The sequence below is a fragment of the Lycorma delicatula genome, chromosome 6, assembly GCF_047948215.1.
Source record: "Lycorma delicatula isolate Av1 chromosome 6, ASM4794821v1, whole genome shotgun sequence".
Taxonomy (NCBI): domain Eukaryota; kingdom Metazoa; phylum Arthropoda; class Insecta; order Hemiptera; family Fulgoridae; genus Lycorma; species Lycorma delicatula.
This window is the reverse complement of record NC_134460.1, coordinates 72,982,130-73,005,754: the sequence shown is the minus strand read 5'-3', so window position 1 is coordinate 73,005,754 and position 23,625 is coordinate 72,982,130. Positions and strand designations below refer to the sequence as shown.

The window sequence follows — 23,625 nt, the reverse complement described above, 5'->3', positions numbered from 1 at the left end:
TACATTATTTTAATGTAAAAAATACTTTTTCCTCATATGTTAGGCTTACATTTTGATATTTTTATTAATTAGCTTAAAAATTTGCTTAATTGTTTTGTAATTTCAACAAAAAACTTAATTAATGCTGTTTTATTGATATTCTTAATTATAAATATCAATCAAACACAGTTCCATATAGAATGATTTTTTTTTAATCAGATGATAGAAACAGCTAGTTTAAAAAACTTAACTATTAGCTGTTAAAATATGAACCTTGACTAATAAATGAAGTCATTTTAAGTGCTGAAATATGTATAAACCCTAAAATAAATTTTTAATAAATAAAAAATTTGTTAGTGATAATTAGGCACAAATGTGGTTACAACAAACATAACTAGACTAACTATAATAAGGTACTATAACCACAGAATTATTGTGTTCAGTGATCACTCATATTTTCACATCAATATCAAATAATGTGGAATATTAGATTGTAAATTATGATCTGTACATCAGTAGAAAAAGTATATTAAATAAATACAAGCCACATATAACTTACATGACCTCTAAATCAAAAGCGACTTTGAGAACTTCAAAAATACTGAATTACACTTTCAAAATCTTTTATTTGCTTGTCACTGGTAGGATTGAGAAGAAGCATTGAGGTCTTATTAATGAAAGTCTATCTTGAATTTTAATCCATGACCACATATGTTGTTAATAAATTACATCTGCACTCAGGAATACTGCAAAGACAGATAACATATAAGTAAGGTATTTGTTTTGTTATTGCATTATAAGAAAATCTTTAATTATTATATATTTTCTATTGGTTTCTTCTTAAGGCTAATTTTTACCATGAAAATTCTTCTGTAGTCTTAAGTCTTTATTTCTTTCTGGATTAATATTTTTAATTTCATTCTTATTATTATTATATGTGTAGTTTTAATTTTTTTAATTTAAAATTTTTAACCATTTCAGCCTAACTTATCATAATCGGCATTACACATGTTGATTTTTTGTTTAATATATGAACTCAAAAGACTGTTTGTAAAGACTAGTATTATAACTTTAAATTATATTTATTGCTACATTAACATCACTCAACAGTTCAGTTACCTTTAATCTAGAAGTGTGATAATATATATTATTTGTATTCATTATCATAAATATTTACGCGTCTTTAACATAACATGTATTGTATACATATTAATTTTTATGCAATAATTTATTGTTTACAGGCTCAATCTCGTCGCCTGTTATTTTAAAATGATAGCTATTTTATAAGTAATGCAAAACCAAAGTTTAATCATAGTGAAGTACAATTTTATTTGCTTTATTCCTGTGTACCTAGTCACTTTATTTATATAATCTTGATCAGTATTCATAATTTTTTAAGATTGAATATGTGTAAATTTATATTTTGCATTCCATAATGAGATTTAAATATATATTATGTTTTTAATGATTTGATTGATTATCTTCATCCAAGTTGCACAGTTCTTTTATTTTAATATTTTTTGTTAATATATGTTTCCAAACAAAAATTAAAAACTATATTATTTTCTTTACATAAAATTTAACATGAGTACTCATAGAGTAAACCTTGTTCATATATTTTGTTCATATGTTGTGTTTCTTTCTTCCTCTCCTTATTTACCCTTTCCTTACTTCTTTTCCCTTTCACTTTGTGTCCCTTTCCCTTTCTAATTAATCTTACATTTATTATCTTTTATCTTTATTTTTGTTTCTTACTTTTCTGTTTCTTTTCTTAAACTAATCTTCCCTGTTTGTCCAACAAAAATCAAACTCTTTTTCTTGTTCCCCTTTGTTCTTCCCTTCCTCCTACTTCTTCACTTTTTTCTCCCTCTTTCTTTCATCATATACTTTTCAGCTCTCTTGTTTGATCATCCTTTATCTGAAGTAAATTCTTCTTCATTGAATAGCCATTTCTACCTTTTCTTTATTTTAGTTCAAAGTATTCAATGAGGGATTCTTAATGAAATTAAATTTTTTTAAGATAACCAGCTTTGTTTGCCCTCTACCAATGTCTAGTCCACTTTTACTTGATTTCTCTTTACATTTGTTTGAATTTTTATTTTCTCAATCAAATTGAATTTTATCTCGGATACAGTATCTGAGTATTAGTTCTGTTCTAACTTTTTTTTTCGTAAAAGCCACCTTATTACTGTTTGTCTTATACATCCAGGTTATTATTTTTTTAATTACTGTGCAAGTTGTAATTTAGATACTTTTTTATTATGTGTAATATTTATCCATCATTTAAGTTTTATGTACTTTAATAAATTCAAACTACAACATAAAATGATTAAGTATAAGTAATTTTCATTAGTATATGCTATATTTACATATAAAATATCATAAGCATATATATTGTATTAAATATATTATTAATTCAGCTTTCTAAATGAATAATGTACAATTTTTAAAGTATACTTCTTAGTATGTATGTATTAATGCCAGTATAATAATTTTATGTAATCAGTTTGTGCTAGAGTTATTATTACTATTAATATAAAGAAGTTATGTATTATATAAAACATACTGTGTAAATAATAATATTATAATTATTATTGTTATTATTACATTTATAATATAATAACATGTATTGTTTGCTCATTATTATACGATATAGAAATCTTATAAAATATTACTTCTTACTGCAAGTTTACTACAAAAATGGATAAATGAAATTTTTATTAAACCTGATTCAGTTCAGGTATTATTTTATCTAATTATTGTTTATGTGTTGTTCATATTCTTTTTTTCTAATAAACTTTTAATGGATTATTCTTAGCTTTTAAAATGCATGTTCTCTTTTTTTTATCCTTATTCACTAATAGATATCAGTGAATCAGGTCTATGAAAAGTTTTATTCCCATCAAGGATAAAATTATTAATGTTTTAAAACATATATTCTAAATATTGTATCTATTTTTTTATTGCAGTAATTTATTGCTAAATTGTAATTAATTCCGTATTTTTATTTTGTTTATGTTTGAATTATTTATGTGAATTAAGAAGTATTTATATTATATCAAACTTGTATATTTTACTAAATTTATTCTATTACATAAATATATGTATACCAAAATTAATCAGTTAACCAATATTGAGACGACTTCTTATAATATAATGCTTATTGTAATTTTTATGAAGAAACCTCTTTTTTTGTCTTCAGTACATACGTCAATTGTACTATGGAAGAGAACTTCCATAAATTTTTTTGTACATCATATAGTAGTGATAAACAGCTCAGGTTAAATCTTATCCTTTATCCGATATAAATATGTTTGCTTTATCATAGTTCTTCTGATGTATCTTCTTCCATACATAAATGATGGTTATTTGTTACTTTTTAATTAGATTTTTCATTATAGTCTTCATCTCTATCAAGTTTTTTTTTCCATTAGTACTAATTTTTAAAATAATTAATTTTTTTTATAATAGAATGAACATATGAGGTGGATAATAATTACAATTTGTACTATATTATATTTTTCTTCAGGTATTTTGTATCATATTTTATGATTATTTTTCTCTTAGTATAAGTTTTTAGATTATTGTTTGCTCGTTTTTATTTGTATTTATTTACTTAAAGTATTTTAATGTATATAAAGTTAAGTAGTGTTTTGTAGTTTCCTATTTTATCATTTAATGAATCTCAGGATCATCTACCTCTTTATAATAATTATTATTTTATTAAGTTTTACCAGCATAAAAGAAAAATCTGATAAATTTTATTTCATTTTGATGGAAAAGATAAGTATTTTCTAACTTGCAAATTAACAGAAAAATGTTCAGTAACATTATAAAACGATTATTTTTGTTATTGATTATATTTTAGGTTTGGTAATCTTATAGGATACTGTTTTGAAACAAAAAATTCATATTTCACAAAAATCATATGGTCTGTAATTTTGTGACATTACTATTTTCCTGGTCACTTAATTCTGTGGAATAAGTGATCCACTGCTAAGAACCATGTAATGATTGACCAAGTTACAGACTCAGATAGGGTGACTGAAACACATGAAATACAGGGTGTTTGTTTTAAAATACAACCCATTTTAAAGAAAAATAATGTGCTATATTTAATGCAATTAGTTATAAATATTACAATTATTTGTACAAAACAATTTAGATCAAATTTTTTTGTTATAAATGTTGAAAGTGTCCACCCTTTTCTTCAGTGCAAGTCTTTACCCTCTTTTTCATATTCCATGCAACCTTTCAAAGCGTACTTCTTCCAATGTTTTGTAATTCTTGAATTGCATTGGCTTTCACTTCTTCATTGGTGTGTGGAATATTTTTGAATACACAACCTTTTAGATATCCACAGAGAAAAATATCTGCAAGAGAAAGATCAGAGGACCTAGCAGGCCGTAAGTCAGTTGATATACTCTTTCACCAAAGAAATTTCTCAAAGGCCCATTGTTGCTCTCGCCGTGTGACATATAGCCCCATCTTGTTGAAACCACGAATCTCTCTCATTTAATTCTAAATCTGCAATAAATTGCAATTACAATTTGTTGGTAGAGGTTTGCATTAAGACTGTTTTCAAATAATGTAGAGCTAATTGTTTTTCACCTGGAAATTGCACATCTCATACCAATTTTTTGTGGTTATAGAGGTTGTAAGTGGATTATATGGGGATTGTTGGATCTCCACTAGCAATTATTCTGAATATTAACATAACCTCTAAATGAAACCGAACCTCATCTGTAAAAAATGCATTATCAAACACTTTAATACTCTCCCAAACAAACTGATTAAATCATTGTCAGTAGTGAAGCCTAGCAGCATAATTAACCGGTTATTAATTTTTTTATTCGTTGCTGATTGTAAAAGAAAATGGATTTTTGAAACGTAATTAAGTAGTAAACTGATGACATTCACCAAAAATTATATACAGCAGTTTGTAAAATTAACAGTAAGAATGGTAAAGTTATAGATCAGTAATAACTTTTTCCATTAATATAAATAAATAATTCTATTTGTTCATCTTGAGTAAATACTTTACGAGTTATCCATTTGTGAATAATATTAACAATGTTCAGATCTCATTTTTTTTTCATTTCAGGTGACTTGATCTTTTTTTGTGCAAGCTGCAATTGAATTTTTGTACTAGTCATATTTTAATGTTTTTTTTCAGGTCATTCTATCATGAACAAGATTTTTGCACTGAAGATATATTCTTAAAATTTTGTTCAAACATCTTGTATGGTTTTTAAAGCATGAAAATAATGTTGGCAAATCACTTATAAAAAAAATGTTATTCTTTTCTTACTGTCTTAATACTTATCTGCTTGTATAATTGTTGTGTCTCCCTTTTCTTGTTTTCTCAAAAAATTTTTTTACTAGTATTCACTCAAATTTTCTTCTATTGTGATATAATATACAACTTTATTTAATTGATAAAAGTAATTGTTTCATGATAAAGGTAATTGATTGTTTCACTGCAGCCTAGAGATATTTTTCTGATAAAACACTAAATTTTTCTATGATTTCTGCATACCTTTGTTGAATACATTACTGAAATAACACCCTTAATTTTCTTTCTCCGAAGAAAGACATTTTTTTTTAACTAATGACCAATTTTCCTGGCAAGTCTGCATATTCTTATTCAGCTAGTCATTAGAATTTTCTATCTTTCCTTTATTCCCCCCCCTAATTACTCAGGGTTCTGAAGGGATTCTAAATATAGAATATATAGATTGCAGACACAATAAAAAAAAATATTTTTTCCAGTTGACAAAAAATGTTATTTCCTTTATTGATCAAGTTATGTAATTTTTATTAAATACGTTACTTAAAAATCACTTTAAAATGTTGATTTCAAAGAATAATGTAATCTTTGGAGACCCCAATGGACGTAAGACAGCTGATAGCCAAATAACAGCACATAAATCTTTTGTAGTTAATTAATAACATTTCTTTGCTATAAGAAATGGAAAATGTATTGGATTTTTTTTTTAATGCCTGGTTCTATTTTACCTCAGTTTTATTTTTTTTAATGTATATCTATCACCCGATATGACCTCATTAATTGTAAAGACTTATATTCTGTAGGGTATTGTTATTATTGTGTTGATTTTCATTTTCTGATGTGTGTGTGTGTGTGTGTGTGTGTGTGTGTGTGTGTGTGTGTGTGTGTGTGTGTGTGTGTGTGTGTGTGTGTGTGTGTGTGTGTGGGTGGTTGGTTAGTTAGTTATTAAGGATTATATTTTTCTTTGAAATGTGTAATTTTTTTAATTGTTATTTGTAATCGGTCATCAGTTATATGGTTTATCTCAGGTCAACCACATTATATTACCTTTTACCACAGTATTATTATAAACATTGTAATTACAGGTTTTGAAGCTGTATTATGAAAATACAGTAGTTATATATTTTATCAGTTGTTTTTTGTGCAGAAGAAGGTTTTTTATGGTTCCTCAGAATTTTACCGCATGTATACTAATCCGATGTAGTTATGATTATAATAATTATATGTTATGTATATAGTAATTAATTATATCAATCGCTGATATTAATCTCATAATACACCTATGTCATAGTACAAATTATATATATATATATACATAAATATCATATATATCTAAATATACATTACATATTGTATGTAGTTTCTTAAATAATATACAAGATATAAAATGAATATACTTAATATAATATATTTTGTAACAACATTTTTTTGATTGTTCATTGAATTTATTCATTCATTATTATTTTTGTATGCTATTTATACAGAACTGATGATGTACTAATTAAATACCTTTTATGTGCTGTTTTTTTCTTGATGTATAAGTTATGTTGTTTTATTGTACAAAAGAAACTAAGGGTTTTAATGTTAACAATATGATGTATTTTTGTTTACCATAAAATTTCATTTAAATCAGTAGTTTGGTTTTTATTATTAATTTTTATTTGTGAAATGGGATTTTTTTAAAATAATTATATATGTTACTTTTAATCTCTTATTTGATAAATTCTGAAATAAAACCCTTCATCCTCCTTGTTCATTTTCCACAGAAAGATGTGTGTAAAAATATCTCATGGACAAGTTGTATTAATTTATGGTATTTTGTTTTGATACTGAAGCACATCTGTTTAATATAAATAATACTGATAATATTTCTATTATTAAATTGCCTGCAATGTGAAGGCATAAATTTTCATTAAAGTTATGCTAGTAAATTAATCATAAAATTTTAAACAAATTTTGAAAGTATTATACAAGTTTTGTTCTTCGTATCTGATACCAATTTTGATATGATTTGGAAACTGGTATTGATGTTAATAGGCAGTTAAGGTATCTGAAGAGACATGTATATTCTTCCAATTTTCTTCAATCTCTTTGTCTATGACCTCAAAATTGTTCTGTATCAGGCTCCATGCTGTAAATTCCAGTCCTGTGTTAAACACTTGTTATCCGTCAGTTCCCCGTGAGCAGATGTTTTATTTATTTCTTTACACCTTCTCATTCTTGTTCTCCAAAGCATTTGTCAAAATCATTTTCACTTGACTTGTTGCAGTTTGTAATAATACACCTTGGAAGATTTGTCTCTATGCAACAGCTTAATGAACTAATCTATCTTCTCCCGTCATATTAAAACTTCCATAGCCACCTTCTTTATATTGGGCGATATGTTCATCAGCAAAAAATAAGTCTTTAATTCTCTTGCAACAACCTCATTCCTCAAATAATTCTGTCTTGTACAACCTTTCACATCTGAGGAATTGCATTTCCGTAACTTGTAATTTGGATTTCATATTTGTTGTCCCTACTGTTAGTTGTGTTCTGTGCATTATCATAGGCACTGTTGTTATTTTATAGAACTACACCATCGTTTCCATTTTCATTTTGTTGTGTGGTAGATCTATTAGAGATATTAAAAATTCTATTTATATCATAAATTATTTAAGGAGTGCGACCACCATCCCTGTCATTCACTTTCTGCCTATAAAATAGTTGATATGTATAAAAAGGAGCAGTATATTTATGATAAGTTTTTGTGGTCTGAATGCAATAAGTTACAGTAATATTAAGTGGTAATCTATACCCTTGTCTAACACCTTTATTAATATAATTATCAACACAAAAGCTTATTATTTCAGCATTTATACTATCTTAGCACATGTGTTTCTATTTCTTTTTATTTCTTATTTAATCATATATTTATTGAGAAAATTATGATGTACTTAACACTTCTTTTTTCAATCATTTTACTTTAATATAAACAGTTGTTAATATAAACTTTATTGTGCTAATAAATCTTAAGAAATTACCAAGTTACCTATCAAATCTATTTGAACACAAGTTATATGATATCAGATTTGATGACTAAAAGGATGGATGATGATGTTTATTTACATTTTAGCATCTTCTAGTAGTTAATATCAAAAGGTATAAAATTCCCACCAAATTCCTTTCACCTAACTCTAGAAAGTAGGTAAAATGGGAGGAAAGTTGATTGTGCAACTATATACATTCTTTTATTATTATTTTTAATATTGCACAAAGTTTTCACTTATGATGTAGGCATTAGCAGGTTTACCAATTGAGTAAACCTAATATTTCTTATAGAATTTGTTTTAATTTCTCTATGGTAATGATCTGTTTTCAATAGATTCATAAAACTTCATAATTTATTTAATCTAGTTGTTTTTTTATTTTCTATTATTTAAATCATAAATAAAAATGGTGTTATATTTATTTTTATATCTGCCTTTACAATGTACTTGTACATAAAGAAAATTCCATTTCATTAATTTTAATTTTTATATTATATGAAAAAGTTTTAAGTTAACTTTATTTTATTTTAATTCTTTTTTTTTAATGGATGACAATATACAAATAATTATTGTTCAGAGCTTTTGCAAACCATAATTGCCTCTGCTGAGATAATCTTTTAATCATCATCAGTCATATTTATTGTTCGGATTATAAAAGCATATCGTCATCTCTGGTTACAGTTATACAAGAGAGATTTTCATTGTCTTTGTAATTATAATTATCATTTAATTTACTCATAACTTTTAAGGTATTGTGACATAAAAATTAAAGTTTACTATTCCAGAAGTATGTTAACAGTAATAGTTAAATAGGTTATTATTTTAGTTCATAAGATTATTTTTCTTAATACCGCATAAATTATAATTCTCTGTCGTCTTCATAAATAGAAAATCGTGTTCATAGATGAATGTTTTTGTCCTTAAATGATAATATACTATTTATTTTTTTACATTCAACAAAGTACAAATATGAACAATATTTGTAGTCATTTTTATTGTATTATATAGCTACATTTCCTACAAAAAAAAAAATAACGGGTACAAAATGTTAATATACTTTTTACTTATTTTTATACCTTTTTTGTTATTTGTGTATGTTTAATAGTATTTTATTACAGTTTAATTATTTATTTGTATATTTTATCAATAATATTGTTAATCTAATGAATCCAGGATTTTTTACTGTTAGTATGTCAATAGTTTTTTGTTTTTTTTTATTAGTTTTTTATAATAGAATTATTGTTTTATTGAATATATATTTTTATTTTTGGGATTTTCATAAATCAGAGGATCCAACGAGAAGGCGCAAGAGATATGCTCCTCCCAACTTCCTCATCACAATTAGGCTGAGAAACATTCACTTCTTTTACCAAAGAAGAAAATGAAATTATTTTTGTATCGTTGATAAAATCTTATTTTTTTATAATTTAAAATAGCATATTTTCAAAAACGTTTATAGCTTCGTTAATACTAAAAATTTGTCATAAACTTCTTCACATGTAATTTAATAATTGAAAAAATGCATTTTCACTGTCTCAACATGTTTGTTGTTGATGTTTTTTTTTAAATTATTTAATTTATTATTAAAATTATAATGTACCATATATTCTTTGAGTTAACATGTTCATCTATTTACAAAATACCAAAACCTTACATTTCATTAATCTCATTACTTATTAGTGTTCTTAATTTAACTTTAAAAACTGAGCGTATTAATAAAAGGAAACTAAAGATTTTTTTTGTCTGTGAAATTTAGTAATGAAAAATACATTACATAATAATGACTTACAAAAATCTTTGATCATTTGCCATCATTTTGTTTGATTTATACTCATATTATTAGGTAAAATTGAAAATATATTGTATGAGGCATATTCAGAAAGTATTTACCATTAAACTATAAAAAAAAAACTATTTTTCTTTTTTTTAATATTTTGATCGCATATGTAATACCTTAAATGATTTTTCTATTTAGCTTCTACCATTACAGAGACATGTATCACATAATAGGATTACATTTTTTGTATTCCCTCATCATAGAACAAAGTTGGCTGTGAGAACAACCAGTTTTATACTGCTCTTTAATATCCTCGAAATGCTAAACAGTAAAGAATCTCTTGTGATGAAGTAATAGAGGAGAACACATAGTGCTACGAATGAGGTGCACAGGGATTGATGCAGTTGTCCCTGCCCAAAAAACATGTCTTGAATTGTGCAGCAGTGTTTGCCAAACATTATTTCTGTGAGGTTATGAACTCATTTATTTGCTCTCTGACATACAAAGTTTCTCTCTTTATCTCATCCTTAAGTACTGAAAATTTACATGGTTTTGTGTTTCTCAAGCAGCATATTGGACGTGCATCTGACATGTAATTAGTTGTCCAAAAAATGTGACAACAGAATGGCCCTTGAAATATCTGGCAAAATGGGTAACAAAGCAAAGGAACATAAACCTCTAAACCATCTGTTCTTATGAAAGTTTAACTGAATTCACCAAATTATCAATCATAGATTGACACATTCTCTCGCACTTCATTGAACTACTTGACTGCTTCTGATAGTTGATTTCTAAAAACTTTCATATTTCTCTATTCATCTTGTTATGCTAATCGAACATTTCAGTACCCAGGGATGAATTTCAGCTGATTCATGTTTCTTGATTTAAAAATAAAGTTCAGTTCTTATTTTTCTGTTGGCAGACTGCCAACAAGACATAAATACAATCTGTTGTTCATGTAATGGTGTGTGTATTTTACTATTAGAACAGTGTGTGTGTGTGTGTGTATACATGTTTAAAATGAAGATCACAACACTGCTCTGGAGATGTTTACAAACCATGTCTACTGTCTTCTTATGTATGCAAGGAACTATTTACTTCATTCATTCTTGTCACACTTTCCATTATATTTACGTATTTGTATTTTTTTATTTAACAACAAAAAATATATTTTCAATACAACTTTAATGGTAGACTTTTATTTACTTTTAACTTAGAAGCTGTAGTACTCAATAAAATAAGAAAAAATATGGCTTTCTCCATACTTGAGCTGATATCAAAGAGAAATACACTGTGCTCTCATCCTTTTTTTGACTGTCCTTATGCTTATCCAAAACCAAAGTACTTATGTAGGTTTGTTTTATACCTTCCTTGAACAAATGTTATTTGAATGTGTGCAGTACTTTTCATTTGTAGTTGATTAATGTATATATTGATTAACTTTTAATCCATTTGTTAGCTATTCATTTTATCACTGCTAATTATTTTATCCAAATCAACCCATGACTTGTAAATTTAGTCAAAGTGATATAATGTTGACCAGATTGATTGATTCTCCTAGATAATCCTGTGGGCTCCCCTCTTTTTTAATTGTTATTTCTTTCTACTTCTGATTTTGCATAAGACTAGTCACTCAACATGTCTATTAAACAATTATATTAGTTAGGTGCTATGATCTTCATTGGAAAATTTAGCTTCAAAACAAGCTTCAAGACAAAAGTTAAAATTTCTACATGATTATTTGTTTATTATAATTGAAATGGAAATGGTACTTTGTTATATTTATTAGATCTTTTCTAATAATTTAAGAAACAAAATGATTTTATAGGTTTTTGTTACTGAATTTTTCTTTCTATTTTATTGTTATTTTATTTTTTTATTAATTTTTTCCTCAATGTTACAGCATTTGATAATTATTTGAATTTCACAGTAATGTTTTTTATATACTTTTCAGGGTTATTTTTTTAATATTTCTTTAATGTAAGTATTAGTTATAATTTTAGTTATCTTTGTGTGAAACAAATTAATTTATATGAGTTGGTCCATTTTTGTACAGTATTTTTTGTTTAAGACCATGACGTTCCGTTTATTAATAGAAGAAGTATATAGTAAAAATAAAAATCCTGGATTCATTCAGTTTTATAGTACAAATATTTTATTGAAGAAACTGCGTTAGTTTGTTATTACTGTATATTACATTACCAGACTGTAATAATCAAAATGAATAATTCTTTACTTAGAATATAAGATTTGTAGTATCACTGTTAACACTAAATATCAGGGATTTTTTGTATCATTGTTATTTTATTAAAATGAACATAGAGGAGTTGTTATTGTTTTATTTTAACAACATTTTTATTAAAAAAATTAAAAACTCTACTAAATTAAGTTTTAGTTTGGTATTTGTTCATCTGTTAATAATTATTAAATAATAAAAAATGTTTTTAAAGATTTAAAGTGTGCAGCCTTCTTAATATTGACTACAGATTTACCATTATTTTATTGTTTATTAATGTATTCAATATTGATATCGAATAGTGGAGGATTCAAGAATTGAATCTTACAGTATTCAAAATTTTAAAATAAAATAGTCATATATTTTGCTGCTTTTAATGAACCTAGGGCATGCATTACTCTTCTGTGGTTTATTAAGCATTTGTCCGCTCTTTTATGAAGAAAAATAAAAGGTAAACATTAAATCATATTCCTTATAAATTGAATTCAAAAAATGTACATTCTTCGGTATCGTATTATAAATTCCAGAATAAACGGCTTATGTAGACAGTAATATTTCTTTTTGGAATAAGCTAATTTATACAGCCACTATTCGCATCCTGAATCAGTTTGGATTATTTTTTCCATTATTTCACAAGTCGTCACTTCCAAACCTCCTTTGGCAACCTCCATTTCTCATCATATGTGCCCAAGCAATTGCTTGAGATGTAGATTTGATCATAAGTGAAGAGATGTAGATGTTATCAGCAAGCTGACCATCCCTTCCTATTAATTCCTAATGATCTCACTTCATATGAAATTCATGAAAATAAATTTTCAACACTTTCTGGCTTTTGCTATAGACACTGTGTGCACAGAATTGAATATCATCTGAATTTCAGTAAACTTGGCATATGCACAGTGATGTGAATTAATACATTCAACTATAAAAAGTTGAATGATGACCGGAGTTGATTCTGATGACAGGTTACTTTTAATTCTTCAGATATGGTATGTTTTTTTTTTTTGTCTTCAGTCATTTGACTGTTTTGATGCAGCTCTCCAAGATTCCCTATCTAGTGCTAGTCGTTTCATTTCAGTATACCCTCTACATCCTACATCCCTAACAATTTGTTTTACATATTCCAAACGTGGCCTGCGTACACAATCTCTTTCTTCTACCTGTCCTTCCAATATTAAAGCGACTATTCCAGGATGCCTTAGTATGTGGCCTATAAGTCTGTCTCTTCTTTTAACTATATTTTTCCAAATCCTTCTTTCTTCATCTATTTGCTGCAATACCTCTTCATTTGTCACTTTATCCACCCATCTGATTTTTAACATTCTCCTATTGCATCACATTTCAAAAGCTTCTAATCTTTTCTTCTCAGATACTCCGATTGTCCAAGTTTCACTTCCATATAAAGCGACACTCCAAACATACACTTTCAAAAATCTTTTCCTGACATTTAAATTAATTTTTGATGTAAACAAATTATATTTCTTACTGAAGGCTTGTTTAGCTTGTGCTATTCAGCATTTTATATCGCTCCTGCTTCGTCCATCTTTAGTAATTCTACTTCCCAAATAACAAAATTCTTCTACCTCCATAATCTTTTCTCTTCCTATTTTCACATTCAGTGGTCCATCTTTGTTATTTCTACTACATTTCATTACTTTTGTTTTGTATGGTATGTTTTTATGGTATGTATCAAACAGAAACAAAAAGATAATGGCAAATTTATGGTATGATTTTAGACTTAATCTCTAGTACTTACCCCCTCCTTGCATTCACTTCTTAATCTGTAACTTGAAAACCATTAATTAAAGAATACAAACCGAACTTCTTTTTTCTCTGCTCTGTTACTTTCTTATTTTCATTCAGAGGTTTTATAATAAATCAGCTTTAGGTATCGGCATATTTAAATGATTTAAACAATTTTACCAGTATCTCTGAAACAAGCATTACAATTCAGCCTAAAATATTATGTTTTTAGCTCTCATTGACTTTATATAATGGAAAAAGTTCCGAAGATGAACTGATATATAAAAAAAATCTTGCAGGACAAAAATCAACCAGGCAAAGATTACATTTTAGAATTTGTGTGATTGTACATTTTTGATTTATTTCATATATTATTTGGGTTGCAATACTCTGACCATACCAAAAGGTTTCCCATTCCCAGGCATCTTTATATTTTTCTTAGACAAACTGCATAGTGTGTCCTCTTCATTAGGTAAAATAATTATTAATTCTTTCCTCTTTTTTTTTCGACATAAAATATTAATAAAAAGTAAGACTAATGCCAAGAAATAACAAATATATTGGTTATAGTATTCTGAGTTTTTGGCTATAAAAAATAAATTTCAGATTTTATAATCATTAATTTAGATTTGAGATATGCTCTTCCTCAAAAAAGGTAATAGTCCTGAAGAAAATTATCTTCATTTCTGAGGAATCATCAGATTTATTTATATTAAATGTAAAAGAAATTGCAATAAACCATTCCTCTATGTTTATTAAATATTATATGATATATATTTATATATTTTGTTTATTGATCGTTGTATTTTGTTTTATAATTAATTATACTGTACCTCATATATACAAAACTGTAATGCTGTGTTCATTATATTGCCTTATTACATTACATAACATTTATTGAAGAAATCAATACCTCAACAGGTTACAGTCAGAGTAGGTCCATCACTTACATTATAGATATCTCACTTATAATGTTATTATGATTATTATTATTCCTCTGTTATTTTTATTTGTACAAGAAATAATAAGTGCGCTATGCGCTACTACATACGTATGTAAATGTGTGTAAATAAGTCATTACAACAAAGTACAAAATTGCATAATGTAATTTATTATATGTAACTTATGTAATTGTAATATTATATAAGTAATATTACGGTTTTCTTTTTTATTCTATTCGCATTATTGTAGTATTACATCATCAGGTATTACTGATTTCTTATCACCATTATCATTATTACTGCTACTATTATAGTCATAAACCTATCATTATTGTTATCTCATATAACACTGTGTTTTGTATAACAATAAATATCCCGAAGCAATATTATTGTAATCATTCAGCAATTATAATTATTGTATTATATAGGCATAGCCACGTTTTTTTTTTTTTTTTTTTTTTTAGTTAATTTATTTATTCAGGTAGAAGTCGTTCAATAATCTGTTACGGTTATTATAAAACACAATGGTGTTCTATACCTGTTGTTTGCTTTTGATTGTGCAAATTACTGTAACACATTATTCATATGGGTATTTTATAATTGAATTATTTTATTACATATTTAAACTTTTTGTTACATTTACAATTAAACGTTTCAGTTTTAATTGATTGTATATAATTAAAAAAGATGATGTAATTTTAGGTAATCTATCTTTTTTTTTATTAAAGTGTAGCTTACTTAAATTTTTTTATCTCGGTTTTAAGCAACAATTTTGAATTAAAAAACACTGTATGTATGAGTTTGACATCTAATTATGTACTATTAGCAGTGAAATTTTCTAATTTTACCAGCTATATCACCAAATTTCTTGCTGAAGTCTTGTGGTTCATTCAAGGGATGATTAATTTTATTTTTTTTTGGCTTTTCTCCTAATTTTATTGTTACTAGCTGAACCATCCAAGTTCACACTGAAAAATATCTTATAACTGCGAATAAAATTTCAAATTAAATTCGGTTTAGTAATTTTTCCACATCTATGTATTACCTCTACTTGTAACAGCCCTTCCCTCTTCTGTTTGGTGTGTAATTAAACTGTTTTCAGAATTTTTATAATTTCTCTTTGTGAACTCTTGAATCTCCGTGAACAAGAAAATTACTGGTATCTTAATGTAGGATCTTATGTCTGTAAAGTTTTGTTCAGATTCATTCTGCTATTTTAGCATGATCGATTAATAAACATAACAGATTTTAATTTCAGTTTATACAAATAAAGATTTTACATAATAATTATCAAGTTAGACATTTATATTTCAGGTTTCTTTCAGATTCAAACTTGCAGATTAATTTTTTCTATATTTGTTATACTGCAAATTATAATTGTGTAAAAGTTCTTTAGAATGTTTTGTAGGTTTTGCTACTTCTATAACTGTTATTACTGTACTTATTACTGCTACGAATATTTACATATTTTTAATTTTTTAGTAAGAAATTTATTTTGAAATTTTCTCTTTACAAGAAAAAAGAAGAATTTAATGCATTTAAATATATTTTATCGGTTCACTATATTCATTTTTTGACCAAATATTCAAGCAATGATCTGATATCAGATGAAGATGGATAGTGAGATGTCAAGATTTAATATGGATTTTAAAAATCAAGATTGAGCAGGCAGTAAACTATTTGAAGTTTCACAAAACACATTTGTGTACTGTAACACTGAAATAATTCTTCAAGTTACTCTGAAATCATAATTTTTTTAAAGTTATTTTTAAAGAAGCAAGTCAGTCAGTTGTAACTCCCCACTGACTACTTGGTTACTGGAGGCTAAGTTCTTGTGTACAAGAATGAAGATAAACCTAGCCAACTAGAATAATGAATCACCACTTAATCAAGAAACTTGAACGACCACCTTGCACCATTGTTACAGACCATCTTCCATACTTAAGTTGATGAATGCTAATTAATAACAGTAACATCAATTTTGAAATTGAGTATATAATCCTAAACCTTAAAAGATGAAAAATTAAGATGTAGAAGTAAAACTTACTAATTAATAAATAAAAAAATCTTTATTATAATAGAATTTTTGGTTAGCAAATATTTTCTATTGACTGATTTGCTTTTTTTCCCAATCTACTTGCCAAGTTTTACCACTTTTGTATTTATTCTTACTGTTACCACTTGTGTATCGTACTTTTGTTTCTATCAGTTACAGACTTACTCCCTTAATTTCCTTCCTTGCCAGTCTGAATGTGATGTTTACATAATAAATACCATGACTTCTTTCATAATATTTATTCAGCTTTTCAAAAGACAGTGTTTTTATATATATATAGGTTTTTTATATACCCTTCTAACAATTTATTTGAAAAACTTGCTGCAAGCCTTAAGTCTTGTAGTAATATTTATATAGATGTACTTGTTGAATGATTATAGTAAAAAAAAATTTATATTGTTTTTAATTTTTTTTTTATCATAAAATTTTTCATAGTTAAAAAGTGTTTCTGCTGTAATTTTTTAGGTACTGGTTATATAATAACTGTAAATATAATTTTAATTCTATTTTGTTTTAATTTTAACTTACATAAAATTATTTATGTATTAAATACAACTGTTTAAGAAGGAAAAAAATTTATTCATATGTAATTTAGTATTTGTATAATAATCAAATTACGTTATGGATATGTAATAGTATACGGTTTTATTTTTTTTTTTTTTTATATTTGACTAATTGAATTTTATTAATATAAATAATAAAAAATACATGTATATTATATATTTTAGAATGGTTTTATTATTATTCTTATTATTACATATTTTTTATGGTAACAATAATGATTTATTGTTATGCATAGTATTTGATTGAAATTGTTAGTGTATAAATATAATGGTAAATTAAAGTTAAGAGGACTGCATGGTTGAATTATTGTATTATCGTATAAGGAGCCTGTAAGTTATATAAAGATGCTATTATCTTCTGAGTATAGACTTGTGGACACATTGACACTTAGTATTTTATTATTATAAAGTATTATTATGATTAAAAGTATTGAATTTTTAGATAGATTAGCTTGTAATGTGTGTTTGTGTGTGCGTGTGTGTATTTGTAGTTAGTTGAAATGTAGTGTTAAATTTAATGTTTTGCAAACGATAAATTTATTTATTCGTTCAATTAATTATCAATAATTATTTATAACTGTGTATGAGTATTTGTAGAGTCTTGTAACAGTTATAGTATTAAGGCCTCATTATAATAGATTATAATTTTAAAAAATGTTTTCATTATTATTTAACATTTTGAGAAGTTATAATTTATTATACTGTTTTAAATAAAATTTGTGTTTAAGAGTATTGGTAATTTAGATTTACATGATTAAATATAGCAGAAAAGACAATAGTGAAGAGTTCCAATTATCTCTTTAAGATCTGCAGGTAACGTGAGTTCACTTTTTCTACAATTACTGCTAGCCCTCGATCGGTTAAGTATTTGCATAATTTATCGCAAGAAATTTGCTTTTGTTTTTCTTTATGCTGCGACTTCCAGTAATAAAGACTTTAAGATTTTCTTTAATTTTAAAATTATTTTATTAGCTTCCTTTTTATTTAACAAGTTTTTGATACAAATATTTTTAAAATTTTGCACAGGTATTGAAATGCTTTAATGTTTATGTTGTTAAAGAGTTTTTTTCTTTATACACTGAACATAGTATACTGTAGTTTTACTTGTAATTATACATATAAAATGTATATAAATGAAAAGATTTCATAGTAATAGAAAATAGAGTTTTTACTATTGTTACCTCATTGCGCATTTTATTTTATTAAGAATCATTAGTTAGGTTCGTAGCTTCCATTGTTACTTGTAATCAGTATTTTATACATTTATTGATTCACTTAGTTAATTTTATATATTTAGTTTTTTTTCAAATTGTTTTCAAATAATTTCTTCAGTAATTCATTACAGTAAGTAGTTTTTTGTGGCTGATTTATTTATTAGTTATTGAAAAATTTTAAATTCTATTTTAGTCATTTACAATTTAAAAAATAAATAGAAGATTACTCGTTTTTAAGGCGCCTCTTAGTCACTAGTGGGTAATTCATTGTGCAGAACCTATTAATTTGTGTTAAAATAATCTTTTATTATTTTAACAAATTTTTATTAATATAAAATGGATTATACTAATAATTATACCGGTATAAAAGAGATTATACTTAGGAGTGAACAGTTGAAGGTCACAGGCTCTTCCTCGTCAAACATACTCTGTCATTCCTAGTTACTCTCTTTTTCAGGCTGCCTATTTTCATTGAATTTGAAATTAACACCGTATATTTTATCTTTTAAATGTTTAGTCATTGCATATAGGTGAGTAATCTTTAATTATTCAGTTTTTCATTCTCTATAAAAAGATTTCCATTTCATATTCGCACACACAAGTCTCTAGTTTATGTGGTAAATTAATTATGTATCAAAAAGTAGCATAATTACTACAAATCATTACATTGCAACAGTTAATTATCTGATGATTAAGACAAAACCCGAATTTTAATAAAATTTACTGCTTGTTCATTATTGTTAATGACAGCAATTAAATTTGTTAATGATTTATTAATATGCAAAATGTTTAATTTTTTTTCTTGATGATCTCGCCATATAAGCTTTTGATGCTTGTCGGTGGAATATGGAAATGGAATTTTATAACGTATGAAAGATCCCATGCCTGACATTGATTGCATTATATTTAACACATATTTTTCTTCTATTAAATAAAAATTTTAAAAATTCTACATTGCGGTAAATCTTAATTAAATTATTTAGTTTGATAAAATTTCTTAAACAAGAAAAAGTTTTTTCTTTATTTAAAAGTAGATATATATCATAATCATGATTTTTCCTCAATTGAATTGGCACAGAATATATAATGCACGGTTTCTCAACAGAAAGGGTTGCATTAATTTGTCACTTTAAAGCATCTGTCCTGCCATTTCCAATGCTTATTGACACATATATAGCATCCAAGTATTAATAGGCACTAGTTAGAGTTTTGTCTCTCTAAGATTAATTATATTAAAATGCGACCAGTCCCTGTAATGAGCAGAATGTTGTCACTTATATCATATGACATATATATATATATATATATATATATTGATTTTAATTTTACAACTGGTAAAGGATTTCTTTTTTTCAGAAATGTTTGGAATTAAAAGCGATTGAGGAGGATGAGTATGTGGCCTTCATCCACCTGTTTTTTCTCCAAATAAATTACACTTTGACATTTTTTTACTTTATGTATGTGTTATCTTTTGTTTCCTGCTCTAAGACATACACAGTAAATGTTAGTATATTCTAAGGTAATCAGTAAAATATTTATAATTATCTCATTACAGTTAAACCTATTGTGTTTGCCATTTCTTTAAGGCCTTATCCTTACTATTTCATTACACATATCCAGTACAGGATTTGCAGTTGACATCAGATTTAAGGTTTGTAATCAACTTCCCCTTGTATCATTTTTATCTTGCCCTTTCCAGAATATTAGTTGTGTTTTTCTGTACTGGTTTGTTTTTCAGTTTCATGTAGTTCATTAAATTAATTTTTACTTTAAGTTTTGTATATCTTTAGAATTAATTAAGTCACAAATATAATTCATTGCTATGGGTTTTTAAAATATATTTTAATCAGATCAGATTGTTATTTACAAATTATTAATTTTTATTATTTGCAGTTTTATTATCATGACTTTTTTTTAAGTTATAGATTACATAATGTATTGACATATTGAATTTTTTTTAAAGAAAAATAAGATTTCTGTGAAATCATTTTTATTGTAAAAATTTTATGAAAAATGTGTGGTACAATTTAGTTTTACAGTTCATTGTGATTATTATTTCTTGTAGTATTTTATATAGACTCTGTATTTAATTGTGTGCAAATACTTTGATAGTGGGAAATTAGTAAACAGTAAGGATTTTACAAAGGTAAAAGTTATTCATTATTTTTAACCAGTTAATAACTTTTTTACTCGTTAAAAATGATGTTACCAATTAACAAATTATTTAAAAAGTAAATAATTTTAAATTCACTTTATATATGTATATTTGAAAGTTATAATTTTTTTAATTATTTGTCTTCATTCTTTCCTTCACCTGTGATTCTAGTTTCCTGAAATTGATTTCAGTTTGTGGGGAAAGTCTTACTTTTATCTAATGTTTAATGGGTAAATTTTATTACTTTTTCAGATTTTCTTTAAAAAGTAGTAGGCATTCTATTTTTTATGGATATTTATTTCACAGAATTTAAACTAATAAATGTATTGTTGTTGTGCATGTAAGAATAACCATTAACTAAGAGAACCGAGAAGCCAAAAAAGTGGTGATAAATTTTCATATACATTGTAAAAATGAAAATCATATATGTTATCATGAACCTGAAGACTCCATTGCAACCATTGCCCTGTTACAAAACGTCCAGGCAATACGTACTAGATGAGTGGCTCCTCAAGAGTTATAGAGGTTGAAGCATTTAATTTCTTATTATTGGTAGCACACAGCACAAACTAATTGAATTATGTGTTTGTAAAATTTAGTTGTCCATTACAGTTAATACGCTTCTACCATCTTGCTAGTAAGAGTCGGTTAGCAAAAGACTGTTTTCAATTAACTAGAAGCAAATCTAACAGTAAAGCAAGAATTATCAACAGTAAATTATCTAAGCATAGAGAGTTTTTTGTCTAGCTAACAAAAAACTCACATACGTTGGAACTGTTCATGCTTTGCAGTCATATTAGAAACATTCAATCAACTGCTTACTCCTACATTGAATAAAGTTGCTGTAAAATAATGACAATTTTAGGGATTATTAACAAACGATAGATTGTCTAAAAAAATATATATTTCTTTTTATAAATTGCCAGTGTTTTCTCTTCCACAAGAGAAGTTGCTTTATCATAAAGTAAAGCAACTTTATGATTCTTATAATAAGAATGTTATATATATAAAATAACTAGGCATGAGTCATTTATAATCAAGGCCCAGCAAAAACTACTGAGGAAAGATCGATGAAAATTTGGATACATATTCTTCTTAAGGTTTAAATGCACACTAAGAAAGGATTTTTGAAATTCTAAGGATTAAAATAGTTAAAATGGAGTAACAATAAATTTACAATTTTTTTTTAACTTCTCGGTAACAAATGAACTTGATTATTGGTGTGTGTGTAATCTTCTTCTTGTGAATATCAAAAACCTAATTTCTAGATTTTTGAAGTTTCAAGTTTAAAAGGTTAAAATGGATGTTTGTTTGAAATCCGGCTATTGTTTTAATTTCTCACTAACAAATGAAGATATCAACTTGATTTTTGGTGTGTGTAATCTTCATGTGACTATCTAAAGACCAGTTTGTAGATTTCTAAATTCATTCTTGAAAAGTTATGAAGAAAGTTAAAAAACATTTTGAACAATGATTGCAAATTTTCCCCCATTTCCAACTATACTAAACAAGATATTCAGTAGTTTTGGGCTTGCAAATACTCTTCATCATATAAATATCTAAAAACCATTTTCAGGTTTTCCGAATTTTGATTTTTTATGGCATGCAACAGTGTACAGTGGCGGTTCAATCATCACAGCCACTGTTAATGTATGTGTCACACATACATTAACAGTGGCATCACGCCACTGGCTGCACCTATCTCCAGTTACCTGACTAAAATAAAACTTAAAATAAAAAAAAATTGACTGCAAAAGGAAACATATGTAACCATATAGATTGGGCAAAGCTGCTATGGTAATGCTAGTCTTATATATGGCAATGTAGATGTTATTCATGTAAGTTATATATTTACTTACAGTTAAGTTTTTATAAATATGTATATTGTAAAACTGTTTGTTTCGTTCAGAAGATTTATTACTAAAAAGTCAACCATCATGTCACTAAAAGATCTTAGAAGGTAATATTACTTAACAAAGAAGATAGATAAATTTTTTTTAAATCTTGTTTATGAGAACAAAACTTTCATTTCATTCCTTCCTTTTTCATTATTATTTTTTGTAGTTTTTAATTTTTGGTTTTGATTTCTCTTGATGGTTTTAAAATAATGTTTGCTAAAATTTTCAGTTTTTGTTTGTTTTATTGTGTTTGTTTAAATAAACAGAATAACTACAGCTCTTATCAGGATCAAATTATTATAGAACCATTCTTTTAATATTTCAATCGATCCTTCTTACCCGGTGCCTTTATTAATTTTTTTTGTTATATATATATATATATATATATATATATATATATATATATATATATATATATATATATATATATATATATATATATATATATATATATATTTTTTTTTTAATAGCGATCATATTTATAAATGTAACAAGTTTTATTGTTCATTTTTTTGTTATTTACATTTTAATTCTTTACTTTTTATTTAATTTGTTTAAATTGTGATTTATTATGTTAAATGGTAACATCCATATAAAATATATATGTATAAACTGTTATAAAATCATTTAACTGTGTAATCACTATTATTTTTTAGACTTTCACTTGTTTTTATTTTTCTTATTTTTTATAGCATGTAGAAGTACTGTAGTATTATGGATGTTATCGGATTTGGACTGTGTTTA

At 25.8% G+C, this 23,625-nt stretch overlaps 2 protein-coding genes across 10 annotated transcripts in view; one reads left to right on the top strand and one right to left on the bottom strand.

Annotated features, from left to right (window-relative positions):
- LOC142327137 (uncharacterized) overlaps positions 1-23,625 on the bottom strand; it is a 599,916-nt gene that overhangs the window by 174,902 nt on the left and 401,389 nt on the right. The gene's annotated exons all lie outside the window — the stretch shown is intronic.
- Positions 1-23,625, top strand: part of LOC142326669 (uncharacterized) — a 128,956-nt gene that overhangs the window by 38,707 nt on the left and 66,624 nt on the right. The gene's annotated exons all lie outside the window — the stretch shown is intronic.